Genomic DNA, 23,559 nt, shown 5'->3' on the forward strand with positions numbered 1-23,559 from the left:
AAGGGCAGATTTGTCCCTGTTGGCCACACTCTCAGACGCAGCTCTAAAGACCCTGGAGCAATTCTCCAGGCACTCCCATAGCCAAATCCTCATTCACCTTACACACTTTACCCACAGGGTCTCCTTACTTTCTATCCCATGCCTTGTCCCAATTCAAAGAAATGCTGCAAAGGTGTACAGGCTCAGATCTGAACATCCAGATGTGAGCACATGTGTGTGCACACCCAGGACCTCAGAGCACTTTGTTGACATCTGTGATGTTAATTTAAGGTGTCAATTTGGCTGCGTTAAGGGATACCCAGATAGCTGGTGAAGCATTATTTCTGGGTGTGTCTGTGAGGGTGTTTCTAGAACAGATTGACTTTTGAATCCATGGACCAGGTAAAGAAGATCCATCCTCATCCAGTGTGGGTCAGTACCATCATTCTTTGGTTGAGGACCCTGACAGAACACAAAGGCAGAGGAAAGTCAAATTCACTCTGTATTTTGGAGCTGGTCCGGTCATCTACTCTTGCCCTTGGGCATGGGAACTATAAGTGCTCCTACCTTTGGACTGCTTATAAGACCAAGTCACATACAGTCCTCCCTGGATCTCCAGTGTGAAAACAGCATATTGTGAAAGTTCTCAGTCTCCATGATTATGTTAGTCAATTCCTAAAATAAATACTTATAATAAATATCCCTTGTCTGTCTGTCTATCATCTCTCTTCTATCTGCTGTGGATTGGATATGAGGTATCCCCCAAGAGCACCTATTTGATGCAGGAACTGAATTGGTCAGATAATGAGAGCTGTGATATAGTCAATCCATCCTACTTTGAATAGACTAACTGGGTAGCATAGGCAGGTGGGGCATGGTTGGAGGAGGTGGTGACCAGTGTCAAGCCCTGGAAGGGTTTAGCCCCCTCTCCCCTCTCTGTCTGCTTCCTGACCTTCGTGAGTAAAACATCATCTTCTGCCATAATGGCCCACCTTATCTTGGATCAGGTGACCATGGACTGAACCTCTACAACCATGAGCCAAAATAAATGTGTACTTCTCTAATTTGTTCTCATTAGGTATTTTGGTCACAGTGACAAAAACCATCTAGTGCACTATCTATGATCTATCTACCTATCTGTCTTCTATTGGTTCCATTTCTCTGGAGATCACTTGTGCTTCAGAACACATGTGCACACCCAAAGCATGAGAAGAAGTGTGTGCACACTTGGAATGTTAGAAGTATGAGCACACCCTGAATATCAGAACACGTGTGCTCAGACCTGGAACAGTAGAACAAAGCTGAACGGTAAACTCAACCCACTTCAGAGGTGTGTCATTGAAGAGAAATTAAGGAGAGCTAATTTCACTTTTTTTTTTAGCCCAGTACTGTGGGAAGGGGAAGAGTAAGCAAGGGGGAGTTTCATGCTTTGAAAATAACTTAAAAATCGACAATCTCTACACAAAGTCAAGGATGACTTTGAGGAGGAGGAGGAGGCTTAAGTGTGGAAAGGAGGTCAAAAAGGGGAGTGTGGGTGTCCAGGGCTTCCCTGGGCTATGAATGCTGGTGCCCTGGAAGAGTGGGCTTCACTCAGACTGCATTTATCTGTGAATGATGAAATTGGCTTGGAGGCTGGTATTGGGTCCTCAATTCTTTATTCTGGCTGGATCTATCCAATCTGACCCATCAGGGAAAAAAAAAAAAACAGGAGATAAAGACAACATATTGAGCATCCTATGAGTACATTTCTCAGGTCCTTTCAGGCTGTCCACCTAAGGACAGGGGCACCAATAAAAAAGGGCTTCCATGTGTGCCCTCAAGCCCTGAATCTCACATTCCTACTGCATGCACAACTGCCTAGGCATCTGTGTAACACACACTCACACATGCTGCAAAGTGTGTCTAGCACAAACCGCCCCCTATGCACACAGTAAGTCCAGGATTTAATGACTGGGCTTATCTTGTGCAACATTCCCAAGGCTCCATTTTTCATTAGGCAATTTTTAAAGAGTTTTATGACCCCATGAACAATAATTTTTTTTAGTGAAAGCAGACTGAATTGTAAGTGGTGGTAATTACACCGAACTAATTGTAGGCAAAATTAGTAAGAGGTTAGATCCGTTTGGTCGCAAAAGAAAATATATGCTTGGATCACACCTTAAATGATCTCTAGGAAATTAATTCATCATGAGAGTAAAAAGAATCTTCCTAAATCAACAGTGGCTCTCCCCTAAAACATCTGCAGAAAATAAGGGATCCTAGTGGGTTTGGGTTAGATAATAGATACCATTTTGCACCAGGTCTTCAAGAGAATCAAGGTCTGGGGAGTCTATTTCAGTAAAAGGAGGATACTGGGTGGACTTTTTGTTTGTTTGATTGCTTTTGTTTGTGTTTATTTTTTGAGACCGGGTGACAGGGTCCCACTATGTTGCCGAGGCTACTCCTGAATTTCTCCATTCGAGTGGTCCTCCCCAGCTGCACACCACCACGCCTAGCCTCGTGGACTTTCTCCCATGACAAGGATCCTAACCGACTCATCTTCTCTAGTTCAGCTCGCAGGATCCTTCATGACCTGGTTCTGCCCAATTCTTGCAACTTCATCCCCCACCACGCTCCAGCCACCTGAGCTCACCTTTGTGCCTTTGACTTGAACTTGCTATTCCTTCTGGAACTCCCTCACTGCAACTTCTCCATTCACCTAAAGGATGGCCTCCCATCCTTCCCAATAACTCAGGTATTGCATCCTGGGAGCATGGCAGGGGGATTTCTCTTCCAGGACGGAGCTTTCATCCTCAGGAACACTTTCTCACACTGCATTATATACAGGTTTCCAGACACACACCTTTTTGGGGTGTGGCTGAAGCTCTGGTGACTCTGGGGACTCAGTCAGGAAGGATAGGTAGTTGATAAATGTTTATTAAATGAATTAACAGGTTCTGTTACCTCTAAGTCACACATTTGTCTGTCCCAGATTGTCTTTCTCTGTTCAATGATAAGTATCACTAATGGGAAGACCCTACCTAGCATCTCCTCCCTTGCACCTCCAGGGTTGAAGCGTTTGATCACCATTCCAAGCCCAAACATCAGATTCTGATCCAAGTTTAAACATCAGCGAGGAGGAAGAAGAGGAAGGGAAGAGAAGGAAGAGGGGTAGAGAGAAGAGGGGTAAATAACTGGATAGACACAGGAAGAAATGGACCTTTTTATCTTAGTTTACCTGAGCTGGCTAGACAGGGAGGACCTTTGACATCTGGCCACCAAGGTGAAAAGCTCCAGGGTCCTTGTAGAATTGGTGTAGGAAAGGTTTCCAGGAAGAAAACCCAGTCTGGGGAGAAACAATATGGCTGAAAAGACACACTAAAATCTTCAGCTGTGGCTTCGGCCAAGTAGTTACAAGAAGGGCCCTCAGAGATACAAAATCTAAGAAAAATAGTCCTGGCATCTAATTACAACAGTGCAGTTTGCTGCTTTTATCTGTAATTGGACTGTATAGTCTTTCATTCTAATTTACTTTACATCTAAACTGTGATAATCAAGACAAGCAGAACAGAATGGTCTCTAACTGGCTATCTTACTGACACCCGTTAATGCCTAATTATAACAACTAAATTAAAGATGCGACTGTAAAGAGGTGGAATATCAGTTTGAAGCATTTAATTCTGTGGAAAGGAGTAGAGATTTTAAATCCTAAGTAAGAAAATCAATATTATGCCTCATTATATTGGTATTGCTGAACAGATTAATGAAATTAAGTATTTTGTTGTGTTGCTTTTCTTTTCTCCAATGCTATCCTGATGCAATGATGGTTTGTAATGAAGGAGTACTGCAGGGAAGGAAGTCTAAATTGAGAGCCAATTTATACACCGAAATTGGGAGATAGCTAATCTTGTTGATAGAGCAAAGGCTTTCTTTTGATATAGTTGGATTTTTAGATAGGTATCATGGGTCTAGACTTTTTGCATTCTCGTAGAACAAAAATAAGTTCCACTCAAAGCTAAGGGAAGATGTCATCTTTCTTTTTCTTCTTCTACTTTTTTTCCCTCTGGGGCTGGGGATAAACTCAGGACCTCACACAGGCCAGGGAAAATGCTCTCCACTGAGCACCCCGGGCCTGCCTTTCCTCTTCTTATGGACTGGTATATCAACAAAGACCACCTTGACAATGCACTCTGGTTTGGGATAAGCATCCTTGAAGTTTTGTGTACCAGTGGTCTCCCGATTTATGCCAGACTAAAAATGGTCCCCATGAAAATGCCTGGGCTTTCACATAACAGGCCTTTGTTTGGTCTGGGGACACAAGAATGAGCTCTCCTGAGTTCCTACCCTCCTGGAATTTACCATTTGTAAGCAACTGGGCTACACAGGCCTGAAATGTCCAGCAGGCAGAGGGGACCCCAAAGCTGAGGGCCCCATTCAAGGAGGAAAATACAGCTCCCTTGAACTTATCCAGAACTCCCTAATTGCAAAATCAAGATTGAGGACATTTCAATTTCAACTTACATTTTCATTTGGGGAAAAGATAATTTTATTTTGCATTTTGCCTGTATCATCATCTTTTCCGATTCCTGGGGCCTTTCCCAAGCTCCTAAGCACAGGATCTGACACTAAGGCAGGGGCGAGGGTGCCCTGGAGGCAGTGCAAACGGACTGAGTGATCATCACAGGCCAGGAAGAGAGCGAGCGACTGCCCCCTCAGAAAGGGACAGCATGGCTCCTGATCCCGAGGGGCCAGACAGAACTCTAACCATCCTGGTTCTGCTGGCATTTAGAAGGCAAATGCCAATACCTCTCACCAGACACACCTCCCAGCTGCACAAACAAAGCTGGCAGCCGCTGGTCCCCCTGTGACAGATGTGACGTCTCTACACCATCTTGTCTGTTCTTAAGGGTTTTTTTTTTTTTTTAATGCAAACAGACAGATGCAACTTGTCCCTTCCATCTTGTTTATGATGCTGCAAGAACACCTGTGGAAGAAAGGGTCTCTGCAGAAACCCTTGACTTCTGTTCAGATGGTTGAAAGTGAGCCAGCAAGCTCAGCAACCCTGTTTGCTAATGATTCTGGGTTCCTCCGCCTGGAGAATCCTGAGGAACCACCCATCGGGTAATCCCAGGTGCAGACGCACCCATGTCTTCTGTATATGATGTGGTACATATCCATTCAAACATGTTGAGGACCTACTGTGTGAGCTCTGTTTGGCCTTGATGTCTGTGGGCTGACTCCCCATTGCACAGGCTGTTTCCCGTTTTCTCACCTACTGACCACTTATTCAGAGGATTCACAGTATTGAAAGCACAGCTCTGACCAGTGAGTGAGGGTCATGAGGTCTCTGACCATCACTGTGATGATTCTCCTGATTTCAGGTGAAGTGGTATGAAAAACAGATTAGAAATCACTGGAATGAGAGGTAGACCTGTGGACAGAGAGAAGAGCTTGGGGAATATAGCCTGACCCTGTGCACCTTCTTACAATGCAGTCCCAACCAGACCAGCAGAGGCTGCTTGTCTAGCACTTTATTTTGTTAGCACAGACAATGGAAGAGTAATGACACAGTTTACAATTCGGTGTGACAACTGTCTCTTTTTCTCAACCTTGGTTTTTTATGCTGTGTAACAAACCCACCCCCAAATTAGGTGGCTTAAAAACTGCCACTGATGAGTAAGCTCATGCTTCTGCGGGTGGGCTGAGTGATTCAGGCAGCCTCAGCTCACTCAAGCGCCAAGAGCAGTTGGTGAAGGGACTGCTGGCTGAAGATCCAAGATGTCCTCAGTCTTATGACCAGTACCTGGCAGACTATTCTTCAAGACAACACCTCTCACCACGCAGCAGTCTAACTGTGGCTTCTTCATAGTGGCCACAGCGAGATAGCAACTCTTCAAGTCTCTACCTGCTCCATGCTTCCAAAGGGCCCGTTGGCTAAAACAAATTCCCAAGCCAAGCCAAGAGTCAGTGTGGGGATGCAGGGTGATGGGTGTGTGTGTGTGTGTGTGTGTGTGTGTGTGTGTGTGTGTGTGTGCTTATTTTTACAATCTGCCACAGATTTTTTAAATTTTAAAATTCATTCTCTAGCCTTTCCAGTGAAAGTTTTAATCATTTATTTTCAACATTTAGTGTTTATAAATGATGCACCAGTTTAGTTTTTATTTCCTTTAACACTGGTATATTTAGAAGAATATTTTTAAATTGCAATTGGATTGAATTGTTTGCCTAAATTTATCTTTCTCTATACTTTATTGTAGTTGGCTATTTGGCTTGAAATACTTCTATTCTTTTGGTTTTTTAAGTGTGTGTATATATGTGTGTATGTGTATGTGTGCGCATGCGCGCACACGTGTGCATGTGTGTAATTCTTAATATGCTGTGGATATTTGAAAAATGTCTATTTTTTTGTTTGACACAAATATTATAGAGACTTATGCAGATTTAGATTTATATATAGAATTAGCCTTGTCTATAATATTTTAAATTTTTCTCTTGTTATTATCTGCTAAATATGTTACTTTCTAAGAGGAGAATCCCATGTTATTGTCATAGATTTTTACTTGATTTATTTTATGCCATCATGTGCAAAGAATTAAAAATGCATAAATTATACTATTCTTATAAACACAGACTTAAAAAATACTTAAAATAATAATGTTAAATGTTATTAATATTAGTTTAAAAGTAAGATCAAACTATATGTTTGGAGCATCTGTGAGAAACAGTCTTCAAACGAAAACTCACAGGATATAATATGAATGAGAAAGATCACAAGCTATGTTATAATCAGACAAAGAAAACTTCAAGACAAATGATGTTTGTAAAAATAAAGGGAGACATTTCATAAAGATAAAGCACCACTTCATCAAGAAGACAACGGTACAAATGAATGTGCATATAACATAGGTCTTCATATGTATACATTAGGCAAATATTAATAAAACTAGCGGGAGAAATAGACAAATTTACAATTATACCTGAAGACTATTCTCTCTCCAATAGTTATTAGAACTATTATTAGTAGAAAAAAATTTGCAGTATTATCTGAATATTTTCAACCAAATAAATCTCACTGAGCTTAATAAAAGACAACATCCAAAAGCTAAATCCTTATTTATTTCAATTTCACATGAAACAATCACCAAGAGAGACCATTTATAGAGAAGAAAGAAGACTCAATAAATGTTATGCACTGAAATCATACAGGACATTTTCCCTGACTCTAATAGATTTACATCATTAGTTCAATTAGAAAGTGAAAAATATAAAATATGCATTTTTAAACTCTGCTGCTTTTAAAAATTAAACAAAATTCTTCTAAGTATTCCATGGGTCAAAGAAGGAACCACAACATCAATTATAAAATATTTTAAATGGAATAGTAACAAAAACACAACATTCTAAAATCTAGGGGATATGGCCAAAATTGACTTGAGGTAATTTTATTGCTTTAATTGCTTCCATTAGAAAAGCAGAAAGGTTTAAAATGGAAGATCTAAGTTTCTAACTCGAAAGGCTAAAAAATATAAAAATAAAAAAGAACAAATCAAACTAAAATCTAAGAGAAGAAAATAACAAATATATCCATTAGTAAAATAGTTCTTTTCTGTGAAATAATAAATAAAGCCAATAAACTCCTAGTGAGACTGATCAAGGAAAATGCAAATTACCAATATCAGAAACAGAGGTAGAGCTATTACTACAGGTCCAACAGACCTAGAAGAACAGTACAGAGATATCACACCAATATATTTGACAATTTTAAGGAAATGAAAAATGAAAAAATTTTTGAAATGCACAGTTATTCAAGTACATTCAAGAAAAAGAAAATATACCTCTTCCTATGTCTATTAAAGGAATTAAACTCACCTTTAAAAACTTCTCACACGAGAGATCCATAACCAGATGGCTTTACTGGCAAGTTCTCTGAAATATTTATAGAATAAATAATGTCAATCTTTTACAAACCTAGAAATTAAAGGAGAAAAAGACATTTTCTGTGTCATTTTGTAAAGCAGACATAATCCCTACACCAAAATCTTGTGAGACTGTACACAAAAAAGAACAGTACAGATCAATATCTTTCATTAACTCCGATAACAAAATCATCTACCAAGTATCAGAAAATTTAATCTACCAATGTATAAAAAGGTTAATACATCTCAAACAAGTGAAATTATTTCCCAAGTGCAGGACTGAGTTGACATTGAAAATCAACTGTAAGTCATCACATCAAAAAATAAATCAGAAATGTCATATGATCATCTCTAGCTCTGGAACAAAATTCTTTGATCAAATTCAACACTACCTTTCCTTGGTATCATAGAAATAGCAGGAAAGATGCTAAATCTTATAATGGGCTTCCATGGAAAACTTACAGCCAACAAAATTACTTTATGTTAAACAACTGATAGATTTCCAATTAAGACCAAAAATAGAGAAAGTTGGCTGCTATCATGGTACTGGAATTCCCAGTCATTATTATATATGGAGAAAATCCTAGGAAATTATAGAAAGAAAGAAAGAAAAAAGGAAAGAAAGAAAGAGAGAACAAATCATGCTACTTGAAGTAATAAGTGAATTTAGTAATGTTGCAATATACAAGATGTATATGCAAAGATCAATTGCATTACCACACATTAGCAGTAAAAAATCAGATTATGCATTTTAAAACAGCACTTAATAAATTTAGAAACAAATTTAACCAAAGATGCCCAAGAAATCACATTAAAATTTTACATATAATCTCCAAGAGAAACTTTACAATATTTAAATAAATAAAAATCTATTCCCACTCCATGGATGGAAATTCTCAATACTTCCAAGATGTTGATTCTTCCCAATTGATCTATTGATTTAATTTCATAGCAAATAAACTCAACAAACCTTTTTAAAAAATAAATTGAAAAGCTGATTCTAAAATTTATATAAACATATATCTGGTATAATTTTGAAAAAGGACCAAGGTTTTTGAGATTTATTATAAAACAATAATTAAAAATAAAGGATACTATGATTTTATATAGAAACAAAAAAGATCAATGAAAAAAAATGACAAGTCTAAAAATATGTCCACATCTACGGAGTCAAGAGATGTTTGACCAAGTCACCAAAGTGATACTATTTGTAAAATAATATTCTGTTCAACATGAAATTCTGGAATATCTCAATCTACATGGTAAAAAAATGGTCTTTATTGCTTACCTCCCACCACAGACAACAATTCAAAGTGTAAGATAGACAGAAAACTAAGAGGTAATATTACAAAACTCCTAGAAGAAAACAGGAAATTATCTTTATGACCTCAAGACAGGAGAAGACGTTTTAGAGAAAATTCAAAAACATTATGCATAAAAGAAAAAGAAAATAAAATAATAAAATTTAAAAACTAATAATTATAAAATAAATAAACTCAAGTCCACCAAAATTGAAAACATCTATTCGTCAAAAGATACTGGGGGTTTTCCTTTCGCTGAACATGTATCCCATTTGTTTACAATAAAAAAAAAAAAAAGATACTGGGGGTTTTCCTTTCACTGCTGCAGCCACAGCCGCAGCCATGGGTGTGCTCAGGCTTCAGAAGAGGCTTGCCTCCAGCGTCCTTCACTGTGGGAAAAAGAACGAGACCAATGAAATCACCAATGCCAACTCTCCTCAGCAGATCCCGAAGTTGATCAAAGATGGGCTGATCATCCGCAAACCAGTGACTGTCCATTCCCGAGCTTGATGCGGGAAAAATACATTGGCTCGCGGGAAGGGCAGGCATATGGGCATAGGTAAGCCGACCTGCACAGTTAATGCTCCAATGCCGGAGAAGTTAACCTGGATGAGGAGGATGCGGATTCTACGGAGGCTGCTCGGGAGGTACAGTGAATCTAAGAAGATTGACTGTCACATGTATCACAGCTTCTGCCTGAAGGTAAAGGGGAATGTGTTCAAAAACAAGTGGATTCTCATGGAACACATCCACAAGTTGAAGGCAGATAAGGCCCGCAAGAAGCTCCTGGCTGTCCAGGCTGAGACCCGCAGAGAAGACCAAGGAGGCACGCAAGCTCATGAGGAGCGCCTCCAGGCCAAGAAGGAAGAGATCATCAAGACTCTGTCCAAGGAGGAAGAGACCAAGAAATAAAGCACCTCTCTTGTGTCTGTACATAGTGGTCTCAGTCCTTGAAATAAAAACAAGTTTTATCTGTTTAAAAAAAAAAGAGAAAGAAAAGAAAAGATACTGGGGACTGAATTAAAGCAAACTATATTCCAGGCTTTTATAATTATGTCAAAATGAATCCCAATGTTATTATAACTGAAAAGAACCAATGAAAAGATATTGATAAATAAATGGGAACCCTAAAGATTGGGGAAAATACATCCAATGACTTGCATTTCTAATATATAAAGTCCTTTCAGTCATTAAGAATGCTATATAATTGAGCAAAATAACTGAATGTGAACTTCACAGAGAAAGATACAGCAATGGCCAGTGTGCACATGCAGAATGTTCAACATCATTAATTATCAGACATTCTAAAACCCTGAGATGCCACTTCAGACTTTAGAGTGGCTACAGTTAAAAGGAATGGCTACCTCAAATGCCATTAAGGATGTGGGGCATCAGAAGAATAAGATGGTACAGACATTTTGGAAACCCATTTGGTGATTTCCTATAAGATGTCATATACACCTAACCCATGATCCAGTGTTCTACTCCTTGACACTGTTTAAGAGCAATTAAAACATATGTCCACAAAAGACTACTTGCACAAGAATACAAGAATGCTACTAGCAACAACCACCAAAAGGAAAAAAAAACACTCTCCATCAACAATTGAATAGATAAATAAATTAAATAAATTATGGTATTTTCATACAACGGCATTCTATTCAGCAACAATAGAACAAACCGCTAATACATGCAGCAATATGGAACAATCTGAAAAACATTTTTCTCAACAAAAGAAGACAGACAAAAGGAGGGATGCTGTATGATTCTATTTACATGAAGTTCTAAAACAGATAAAACAAATCTATAGTGATAGAAATCAGAACTCATGGTTGCCTCTGGAGTGAGCAGGACAGAAAGTGCCTGGGAAGCCCATGCAAAGCTTTCTGGGTTGTGGAAATGCTCTATATCTGATATAGATATGAGTCACTCAGTATATAAATATATATATATATATATATTCAACACTGATCTAACTGTACATTCAATTTAATATCTATGCGCATCACTATATGTTAATTATGCACCAAAAATTTTAAAATCTTAACTGATAATCTATCTCTTTCTGGCAATCTTCTGCTTATTAGTTTGCAGGCCTCAAAATGAACCCCCAGACCCCACAAAACCATTTTGCACCTGCCAAGAGAATGAAATGGCAAACTCCCATCTGATCAAATTTCACACACATGTTTTTTTCTCTAACTACATTCCCCTGCACCTGCCACATTGCACCACATACACTGTAAAAATAATAGATAAGAAAACCAGATGGAATCTAGCCCAAATTTATTACTGACAATACTTACCAGGTAAATGGAAGTAACACCTCTCTTTTAGAGTCAGGCAGGTGAAACAGTTAACACATGTCCTTCTAAGTAGGTTAAACACTTCCCTGGTTTGGAAGCTTATTTATTAAGTTTTCCTCAAATTTTGATATTGCCTTGGCTGTAGGTGCTAATTGGTTCATAGACTTGAAATAGCAAATGCTGATTTGAAATATAAAATCACTACATTTAGACAGCAAGGGTCCTTCCCATTTTCTCCCAAGTCCAGTCAAAACCCTCTCCGGAGTCTCCAATTCCATGGCCCTGGGCAGAAAAATCTCTAAGGAGAGAGTTATAAATGCCTCAAGAAACTCACCCCCATTTCAGTGGCAGCAACCTGCATCCTGCAAGTTGAAGTTCACAACCTCTTTTCCCATCCTGAACATGAGACCTTAGGGACAAATCCCCCAGTGAAAGGAAGCTCAAAAGTTCTGTTGGGTTTGGATCACTAACATTAAGTTTTGAGCTTCCTTAAAATCAGTTTTCCATGCTAATTACTAACATTAAAAGTCTGGAAAAGTCAATTTCTAAATTGCAAAACAAGCTAGAAAAATAAAATGTTGTGATGGTGTTCTGCTTCTGTTAAGATTTCAGTGAAAATCGCATCCCTTATTCTCAAAAGACAAATGTGTAGGTAGCTCCCATAGATCTATCTTATTAGACTCTGGCATTGAAGGAATGCAAATTATTAATTTATAGTAAAGACAATGTGAAGAGATGATAAGAAGAAATCATTGTGATATTTTAGATAAACCCTTTCCATTATTTTGTGGTTTGGATAAAGCTTAAGTGTGCCTCCCAAATATTCATGTGTTAGACAGTTGTCCCCCCTATCCCTGGTGTGGTGATGTTAATAGATGGTGAGACTTTAGGAGGCGGGGCCTATTGAGGGATCATTACTGGTCACTGCCCTGAATCACTCTGGCTTCTTTTCTCACCATGTGGTCTCTCACCTGCATTCTAGCCATGATGCCATGGACCATGAGGTGATGTTTCTGGGGATCCTGATCAGAGCTTGTGCAGTGCTGTTTGGAGTTTCAGCCTCCAAAAACTGGAGTTAAATAAACCTCTTTTCTTTTTAAGTGCCTCACCTCAGATAGTCCATTATAGTGATGGAAAATGGACTAATGCACATGTTTAGAACCAATGCCTATCTCTTATGAATGTGTTATCCACCAATCCTTGCTGCTTTTAAATGAATTAGGATCCAGTATTTCAGAGTTTGCCAAAGGGAGAACTGAATTGACAATTATTCACCTAGCTGCTTCTTTCCCAAATCACCCAAACCCAATTCTCTATCTGAATGATCTGGAAAGACTAGGTCCCATAAGACACACAATACCATGATGTGATGGGGAGCCAGGACATCTGGCCACCTTTTCCAACTCTGCCACTGTATAACCCTGGGTAACTCCTTTACTCTTATTCCCATGCATTTACCTTGACTGACAATCTTCAGTATGATTCAGCTAAGAATTATAGGGGACATTTTGTGTAAATATTCTTAAAACATAATTGGACCATGGGGCCCCACCTTAACATTCCACCATCAAACTCTCAAATTCACTCCATCTCTTTCCATCTTTCCCCCTTCCTTCTTGAGACAGTGAGCAGCTCTCCCTATACCAAAAGCCTAATTGCTTTAACTATGTTTGGGAGTCCAGCTTTTCATATCTTCTAGAATAATAGTTCTTAACCATGGCTGCATATTTGAATCATCTTCTGAGCTTGCATCTTAAATAATAATATTAATAAAAACGTCCCATGCCCCATGCCCCAGCCTCCCTCCACACTGGAACTCTGGAAAATAGGAAGAGAAGCTAACTGGAAGAGAGAATAGGAAGCGAGCTTTTGTTTCAAATTCTCTGGTTGTGAATGCACAACTAGAATAGATAAACTCATCTAGAAACGATTGTGCAATCCATTGCTTTTTGGGGTACTGATTTCTTTCTGCAAATCATTTAGACACATTGTCTCCCACTCCAAGTCCTTCCATAAATTCCCCCTATCTCTAGCTATCCTCCAACTCCCATTTCATGATATTTTACCTTTTGACTTGTTGACTTTGATTAACTAAAAGAATTTTTGCATTTAGTTCGTAAGGAATATCAGACTCTTATTTTTGTACACTTTGTCTGATTTTTAATATCAGACTATTCTGGTCTTAGAAAACCGGAAAATATTCTCTCCTTTTCCAATTTCTGTAGGAGTTTAAGTAGAATTGATATCATTTATTCCTTAAATGCTTGGCAGAACTCAGCAGTGAAGCTGGATGGACATGGAGTTTTCTTCTCACTTCCTCTAGCCTCCTCCTCGTGGGCCAAACCCAACCGGCAGCCAGGGGTGGTGCACAGGAACACAGAGCAGGTAGAGAAGAGAGAGTCATCCAGGAGGGAGAGATGTCAAACACAGTTGATAGGAGCTGTTTACTTTTCATATTTGTGAATGCCTTTAATACCACTGGATACATTTTCAAAGTGAATCTTTAATGGTACGAAATTACCTTGTGAATAAACATCCAAACCCCACAGGACCACCTGGTCTGCCTCTTAGCCCTGTTCTCAGCCTGGGCAAGGGCTGCCTCCATTGCTGTCTCTTTATCACCACTGAGCAACTCTGTGGTCCTGTGCATCCTCCATTCTTTCCTGCCCCCAGGGCCTCCTGCCATGCTGTTCCTTTGGCATGAAATACTTTTCTCTATCTTTGCTCAGCCAACCCTTATTTAAGTCTTAGGCTCCAGTTTAAACATCTCACTACTAAGAAGACTACCCTATTGCCCCAGACTCAAGCCCATCTGGTGTTCACATTCCATGTGGATGAGTCTCCTTGCTAATAGCACTGTAATAGCTTATTTATGATATCACCACTACCAGGACCATACGCCCAATAGTCATGATGTCTTTGGGGCCTGAAGAAATCCAGACAAAGTAAGAAAGCTAGCATTATTCATCACATAGCATCTGTCACCTCTGTGAAGATTGACACTATGTTCAAGCCTCAGTCAGGGAAATAGTGAGGATTTTTGAAAGCCCCAATATTAAAGTATTTTGCCCAGGTTTCTCACCTTATCATTGCAATGCAAAGCTTATTTTATCATAGAGTCTTAGCTCCTCCTACAATCCATGGCTAACATCCGTGCATCAAAAAATGCAGCAAGGAGCTTAGAAAAAGTCTTACATTACTGAAGTGAAGGGTTACTAGCAGGAAATCTGAGACCCCATCAAAAAGGTGAGCCATATGGTTATGGTGTTCCAGAAGGAATTAGTTGTGTTCAGATTAAACAGAACAAATTGCAAAATCAAAATGAGAACATGTAGTCATTCAGGTTCTTCTGTCTGGAGGTCATGTGTGAGTACACAGGGGACAAGTTTGCCACCCTTAACCACAATTCTGTTTGAGTATCATGTGTCATTATAATGGGTATTAAGTCTCTGAGCACCAGACTTCTGCAACTTTAACCAATGAATACTTTTAATAATTTGGAAACTGACTTCGCCCTAGATTTATTTACCAGATTTACTTCTGCATCTTCGGACCCTAGTATGGTGCCCAAAACATAGCTGGTAACTGAAATACAGATGCAGTTGAGCATCTGCCCATAGAGAATTGTCCATCAAATGGAAGACAATCAAAGCAAAAGAGATGAATGCAACCACAAGCCAAGGGCAAATGGTGGGTCTGAGAACACAAGTCAGCTTAAGTTAAATGGAGCAGAGGGAGTGGGGAGGTGGGGTGGGATAGAGAGGGGAACTGAGCCAGAGGTACTGAGGGAGACAACACCCGCGTCCCCCATCCCTGGTGTCCTTGGAGTCACACTAGTTTTGGGACTGGGGAAATGGAGGGGCCCAAGGTTCAGTGATGCCCTTTTGGGGTCTTCCTGGCTTCCTCACCCCTCTGGTTCCTCCCCATGCTGGGAACACACATGACTGGCATCAAGACGTTGATCCACAGGGGCCAGGGTTAGCCACAAGAAGGAGCTTACGAAGTGGTGATTATCTTCAAAATTTACAAGTGCAATACCCATTCTTGGTGGACAATATAAAAAAGAAGAAGGAAGAAAATGCTGATTACCCATAAAACCACCACCACATTTTACCATGTAAGCGCTGCACCTATTTGGGTGTCTTGTTCTTGTATCCATGTTTCTTAAGAATGCGGAGTGTAAGTGTGTGCATGTGTGTGTGTGAGAGAGATACATGAAGTGTGTGCAAATCCATGTGCACATTTCATGTACTATGTGGTGAGACATATGTGTGCCATACATTGGAGCTTCTGGCATATGGTGTGGGGTTGTGAGTGCAGGGGGTTGTGAGCACCTGTGTGGTGGGTCTGAGACTATCTCACGGACGTGCGCCATATGCGTGCACGATGTGCGTGTGGTTTGTGTCATCTGTGATGTGCTTTTTGTATCATATGTTCTGCATGTGAATATGAGTTCAGGTTGCATGTGTTCTGTGTACTGTGTGTCTGTGTCTTGTGTTTATGCATCATCTCTGTTGTGTATTGTTTACTCTTCGGACACAGTGTATTGTATCCGCGTGAATGGGTGATGAGTGTGTGCTGTTCACCGTGTGTTGTCTCTGGTGTCTGTGTTCTGTGGGTGAATGTGAGTTTGTGTGCAGCAGAGTAGGCCAAGGCAAGCCACATCGTGTCCATCTCAAAATCACCCTCCCCTCATGGCAAACGATAGGGAATTCCAGGTAGTAAAATGATTGAAGTTTTCCTTTAAAGTGAACATTTGGAATTTTAAAGGAAGCTTATTTAAATAAAAATCTCACTGGGCCCAGGGGTACACACAAGTAATTCTAGTGACTGGAGAGGCTGAGGCAGGGGGATCACAAGCTCAAGGCCAACCTCAGCAACTTAGCAAGACCCTCAGCTAATTAGTGAGACCCTGTCTCAAAAAATAAATATAAAAAAGACTGAGGATATAGTTCATTGATAAAACACCCCTGGGTTCAATTCTCAGGACCAATTAAAAAAAAAAAACTCTACTAAAAAATTGCATAAATGCTGTATGGAATATGACAGAGTTCTTCAGGAGAAAGCTTGGAAAATGCTGCTAGAGGAATTTTGAAACCTTCCCCATTATTCAACAATATAAATTCTGGGAATTTTTCTTTCAGAAATTTAAGGCCTATGGCAACAAATTACTATAATAGGATGGAAGAAATGAAGAAAAGGAAGAGAAGAAAGGAAAGGAAGAAAGAAAATAAAAAGAGAAAAGAATTGGAGAAGTCAAACTTTCCTGACCTGGGATGAGTCAAGCTCATGGCAGATGGCCCTCCACCTCCACCTCCAGGTGGGTCAGACGTCCTCATGGTCGCACTGGATGCAAGCTAGCATCATGCTGTGGAAATGGCTTACACCTTGGGCCAGCTACTCTGCTCAGTGGCATCTCTTGAGGGCTCCAGTGTCTATCTTCCACCTACAAATTCAGATTGAACCCAAATCCAGGGCAGTGAACAAGAACCATCCCAAGTCTGCACGCCAGTGAGGGCCTGAGGTGCCTCCCCTGTGACAGAGCATCTACTGTCCCTCAGGTTGGACACCAATCTCTCGAACTCCCCTTGGACTTCCAGGACTGTCATTTTTAAAACTCCACAGCAGTCATTTTATATGACAGGTCACATGTGGCTTTTATTTACATTCCCCTAAATAAACCTAAGCAGGAAATCTTGTATTTTTTCCCAAACCAGGGGCAAAGTGTGTACCTCAGGAGAGCCAAGATGGCAGAGGTCAGTTCACCTTGAGTTTCTGGTACTTTCTTTAACCAGGTAAGTCTCTCCACCAGCATCACATGGCTACTGAGGGACCAAGTTGGCATTTAACCCACGTGCCCAGATCCCCAAATTCCCATACCTTCTGCTGACCCAAGACTGCTCTGAGTGACTGCATCTTCTGACTGGTGACCCCTGCCCCACATCCTCAATGCCACCCAACTCTCATCCCCGACATGGCCCTGCAGCCAAGAGACCCCTGCTTCACACAGACACCTTTTCCCAAGTGCTCCCTCTGGACAGTTGGGGCTAGCCTCCCCTCTTCAGGCACAGAGCAATTTCTCTCTGAGACAGACACAGAACATAATGAATGAACAAGACCTTAAGGAAAAAAAGAGAGTAAACCATATTTTTCTTTTCTTTCCAGATAAAAATAATATGCCAGCACATCAGAATCTCCTGTGACAGAGCTAATGTCCAGGGGCAAAATAGGAAAAAAGCAACCTCCTCTCACTAATGCGAACATAACAACGGGCCCCTCTGATGACTAGGGAGCCACCGAAATCCCTCTCAAGTGAGGGCACCCCAGGAGACCTAGGAGAGTTCTAGAGGAAAATCTTTCCTTTGCTTCATTTTATCCCTCTTCGTTAAGTATGGCTGGAAAATATCTGTAAAAATTAACCTAAAGCTTAATGGCTTATGTAAGAATGCCTTAATAAAAATATGTTGGCAAGCTTATTGGACTGTACAATTAGACCCCTCCCCCTCGATACTCTTCAGACTCATTTCTGTCTGAAGCTTATTCAGCAAACCAAAATGCCAATGCTCTCCTTCCATTTCCACTTCTTTGAACCTGCTAATTTACGAATAAGAAAGGATTTATTTGTGTTATTAGCTACACGTAACCTCTTGTTGAAAAACTAGTTTTAAATACTGAAATCTTGAGATGCTTCAAGATCCACCAGATACCTAAAGGATGACTTTGATTTTTTTTTCCCCTCTCTGCAAGCTGTGTTTGATTTACATCAATTAGGTCCTCCCCATAAGGTATCATATCACGGGAAGGCTAATAACCCAGAAATAACCTCATTAAAAGAGACAGCATATCGGTCTAAACAGAATGAACTCTAAGCAGAAAAATTAGTGACCTGGAAAGTAGCAGGAAGAGGTAATGGCAGTATCAAGAAAAAATGCATTCCCGTTAGCGAGCCAAAGGAGAAACCACCAGCGATAAAGGAAAAACACAATAGAAGCAGAAGCAGAACATTTTTTTAATGTTTTTAATCTGTTCAAATCCTGTAACATGCAATTTATTTTTCCCCAGTCAAAAACAGTCTCTGGAATCATGCATGTGTTCCCGTAGACTCAAACACAAAAAGTGATTCCAATACCAGCCCAATTCCAATGTCAGTCATACTGACTGTATCTCTAAGGATAGCAATTCCTGGGGCTCTGAATTTCTCCACCCTCATGAACAGTTTCCCAGTGGGTGAGTCTCTCTGACTGTTGCCTGCCCGATCCCAGCTGATACAAGGCCTTTCTTTCTCTCCTTGGCATAAAGACACACTGTCTGGTCTATGGTATAAACCATCCGGGAAACCAAGTACCCCTCTGCTACTTCATGTTGACTCCTAGCACCCCGACCCTGACCCTGAAACCACCCCAACTTGATTCCCACATTGTGGGCGTTTTGCAAATGCAAAGTTTGCTGTGCAAAGTTGGTTTCCTTGAAGACTCATGCACGTGATTTGGTTTAAAACACAAACAACAAACCAAAACAAAAAGCCCATGGACGAGATTGCATCTGAGGGAAGCCATTTCTAACCGCAAAAGGAAACAGGAGGAAATGCCTGCACTGCCCTGGAGCTCCTGTTACCCGGAGAGTCCAGCCCTTCATGGAGGTATCAGAAGTCTGCACCCCAATGGATCCCAGTCACTGAGTCAGTCAGAATTATGTTTCAATGAAAAAACATAACAAAATTTTCAATACATACAAATATTTTTATATAGCACATTAGGACTGGGATTCTAGTTGCATTGCTGAGAACCTCCTAATTATCTCTCACTAATGGAATTTTCCATTGGCCATTCTTGGGCAGGTAAAGCCACATACAGAAATCACCTCCCCAGGGACTCTGGTTTTTGAGCAATTCCCCAGCAACAGGAAACACAGGAGACTGAATCCTTGCTCCGCCCAAGAAGGGAATGGGAAAGATCACCTGTGATATTGTGAAACATATATACGGTCTTCATCCCTGTTTTCCGGCATAAAATTCCTAAAATCCTTGGAATGTTCAAAACAATGTATTTTTATAGGTCAATGACTGATGGCTGGCAGCTCCCAGGTAGCTTCAGGGTAGGAACTGGTCACCTGAAACACCAAGGCAGGATTAGAAAGTTAGGACTTTGAGCCCTATCCCCCAACCACCAGAGAGGGGAAAGACTGAAAAGGAGGTTGATCTCCAATGGCCAATGATTTAATCACTTGTGTCTAATTAATGAAACCTCTATTAAAAAAAAATAAAATGGACAGGATTCAGAGAGCTTCCAGAAAACTAAGCACATGGAGGCTCACAAATAGTGACATACTCGTCTGGATAGGACACGGAAACTCCGTACCTTCCTCCCATGCCTTGCTATATTCAGCTCTATCCTTTATAGTAAATCAGGAAACAGATTTCCCTAAATTCTGTAAATCACTCCAGCAGATTAATCAAACACAAGGAGAAGCTAGTGGGAACCCTAATATAGAGCCAGTGGGTCAGAAGCACAGACTACAACTTGGGGCTCACAACTGGCATCTGAATTGGGGGCAGGGATCGTCTTGGGGACTGAATCCTCAAGCTGTGGGATCTGATGCTGTCTCTAGGATGATAGTGTCAGGATTGAATTGAACTGAACTGAAGTGAACTGAATTGAAGTACATCCAGCTGGTGTCCCCTGCAGAATCAATTGCTTGCTTGATGTGTAGGAAAAGACCTCCACACATTGGATCGCTGTTTTAGTCAGCTTTTTTGCTGCTGTGACTAAATGATCCAACCAGCACAACTGTAAAGGAGGAAGAGTTTATCTGAGGGCTCAAAGTTTCAGAGGTCTTAGTCCATAGAAGGCCGGTTCCATTCCTCAGAGCTCAAGGTGAGGCTGAACATCATGGCGGAAGAGTGTGGCAGAGAGAAGCAGATTGCATCATCAGGAAGGGGAGAAAAAGAGAGAGAAGAGAAGAGAAGAGAAGAGAAGAGAAGAGAAGAGAAGAGAAGAGAGGAGAGGAGAGGAGAGGAGAGGAGAGGAGAGGAGAGGAGGGGGGGGAAGGGGAAGGGGAAATGGAAGGGGAAGGGGAAGGGGAGGGGAAGGGGAAGGGGAGGGGAAAGGGGGAGGGGAGGGGGAGGGGGAGGGGGGAGGGGGAGGGGGGAGGGGGAGGGGGAGGGGGAGGGGGAGGGGGAGGGACTCCACTCTCCAGATACAAAATATATACCCCATAACCACGCCCCAATTCCCACCTCCTCCAGTCACACCCCATCACTTCAATTAATCCCATCTGGGATTAATTCACTGATTGGGTTAAGACTCTTGCAACCCAATCATTTCTCCTCTGAAGCTTCCTGCATTGTCTCACATGTGAGCTTATGGGGGACACACACATCCAAACCGTAACAGTTACTGATGTAAGGTTAGGAGAGTGAGTAATTGAATTTGCTTGAGTAGAGGAGAAATTGGATTTGATTTTCCTGCTCACCACCATGTGGAGCAGCAGGAATCAGGGGCCTGATATGTCTGGCTGTCTTTGTCCATGGGTTCAACCCTTGGTCAGCCACCTGGGAAAGAAAGCTGAGATCTCAGCCCTAAATGACCCACCCTAAGTACTGGAATCCCAGTCTCTGAATTTAAAACTGAGGTATGAGGAGGAGATGAGAAGATGAGGGAAGAGCTCCCAGGCCATTGCCCCACGTTCCCTGCTCCTCCCTGACCCCAGGACATCACACGTCCAGATGGACAGGCTACAATGGGCCTATGTGGCCTGGGCACTATGGTGCTTCTGATTTTGAGCCTGCACCTGCCTCCCCTTCCTAAACGCACCCTCTGGTCAGGTCCAGCCTCACCTGGCCACAGAGCAAGCTTTTGTCCCTGCCTTCACACTCGTTCTCATGCCATCCCACCCAGACCCTCTGTCCTCTCCTCCTATCGTAACCTATGCCTCCAGCCCAGGGAAGCCTTCCTGATGGCTTAGGCCAAAGGTGCCCTATTACCGCAGCCTCACTGTTTAGCCTAACTCTAGAATCATGCAGCCCCATCTCTTTTTAAACTTTTTAAAATTTTTTTATTCTGGGAAGGTGAATCAGCACATGCTGCAGGGACCTCAGACTGGGGTTCTTGCAAGGACAGGTTGGTACTCAGTGAAGGGGATTTGGTGGGGACCCTGGTCAATGGAAGGACTAAAGGAGCCGCAGTCACTATTACCGTCCAATGTTCTCTTTAACAAAGAAAGAAAGATCCTTAAAGTCAGAAATCAGGATTTCTGTGTGATTCCCCTGGGTTCACTAATGACTCAATAACAGTTTTAAGAATGAATTAGCCAACAGGAGTCTGTTAGTGGCCCACCCAGCCCTAGGACTGCAGGCTGCAAGCTCCCTCCCTGGGGATGGTGAACAGTTCTCTAAGGGTGGCCAGGCACCCACCTCTCCCACAGCCCACCCAGCTGCAGCCCAGGGGCAGGAAAATGTCCCCCACCTGAGCAAAGCTGGGGCATCTCCCTCTCCATCTCCCACAAAGAGACAAGCTCCTCTCCCATCTTCCTCTCTGTACAGGAGGGGCCACGCTGGCTTTGCCCACAGCATCATTAAGGCAGAGGAAACCATTGTAAAGTGTTTCACTCCACTCTGCGAGGATTGCCAGAGAGCTAAGAGCTCCTTAAACAGATTCGTTCCAAGCCATTTGGGCTCCTTCTATAAATAAAGCTTTAGACAATTTCAGAAAAGCGTATTTATTTACCTGATAGATCATAACGGCTCGTTTGGTGCCTTTGGCCCTGTTGGGTGATCTTCAAGCACTTAGCTCCCTTTCACCTAGGTAGGCCTCTTTCTCGGCAGCAAAAATGGAGTTTAACTCCTTGGACGAGCAGGTGCCTGATACGAGACAGTCCTCTTCTCAGAGGGCTCACTCGGATCTGAGCCATTAACACAGAGGTGGCGGCAGATGCCAAGGGGAGGTTATTAATAAGCACTGGCTGGGTGACTCCAAGCCAGCATAAACATTTCTAAAATGGCTAAAGGCTACAGGAAAGGGGCAGGAAGAAAGGTGGAGGAAACGGTTGTGTTTTTTCTCAAAGCAGGAGGGAAAGAAAAGAATCAAGGAACAACTACAAAGACACAGGTAACTACAAAGAGAAGGATTCTTTCCCTCCCTGGGTTTCACCTGCTGAGATTTTTGGCTCAGGTCTCGAATGCTTTTTTGGTTCAAATTGTGGGGAGGAAGAGCTTAGCCCAGGCTTTCTTAGCCCCCGCACTGTTGATTGATATTCTGGGACTGGGGCATCCTTACCCTGTCCCCTGTGTTGTAAAGCATCCTTGGTTTCTACCCACTAGATGCCAATAGCGACCCCCTCTCCCACTGTGACAACCAACGATGTCTCCAGAGCCGGACAAATATCTCTCAGGAGCAGAATTATTTCAGAGGGAGAACCACTGGATGAGAGATAGAGATGAACTTGAGAATCAGTTCATTAAAAATAGCGAAAAAAAAAAAAATCAACAGAACCAGGAGACAGCTGACCTGGGTTCAAATCCCAGCTCCACCACCTCCAGGGTACACTTGACCAAATTTTCTCATAGGCAGACTCAATTTTTTCATTTATTAAATGGAGTATAGATGCTCCTCCATTGACAATGGGGCCATGTCCCAAAAAACACATTGTAAATTCGAACGAGCATGAGTCAAAAATGCATTTAACATGCAGAACCTACCGAACATGACAACCTTGTGACAAGGTATGCTCTGGAGTGTGGGTTGTTTCCACTTGTGATCTTGTAGCTGACAGGGAGCTGTGGCTTACTACCACTGCAGCCCAGCATCTTGAGAGATTATCAGATTGTATATCACTCACCCAGAAAGACTGAAATTCAAAATTTGAAGTATAGTTTCTACTAAATGCAGACCATTGTAAAGTCAAATAATCACAAGTGGAACGACGGTGAAGTCGGGGACCATATGAATACTTACCATGTGAGTTGAAATGATATTCATAAATGCCCTTGGCACATGATAAGAAATCAAAGGTCAACTATTTTATCGTAATAATTATCAGCATATGCAAAATGGTCTCCATGATAACCTGACGACCATGTAG

At 41.6% G+C, this 23,559-nt stretch overlaps 1 pseudogene; it reads left to right on the forward strand.

The window, feature by feature from the left end:
• Positions 1–9,517: 9,517 nt before the first annotated feature.
• On the forward strand, positions 9,518–10,152 carry LOC124967320 (60S ribosomal protein L19-like; annotated as a pseudogene).
• The last annotated feature ends 13,407 nt before the right edge of the window (positions 10,153–23,559 follow it).

This window comes from Sciurus carolinensis, chromosome 16 (assembly GCF_902686445.1).
Source record: "Sciurus carolinensis chromosome 16, mSciCar1.2, whole genome shotgun sequence".
NCBI classification, from domain to species: domain Eukaryota; kingdom Metazoa; phylum Chordata; class Mammalia; order Rodentia; family Sciuridae; genus Sciurus; species Sciurus carolinensis.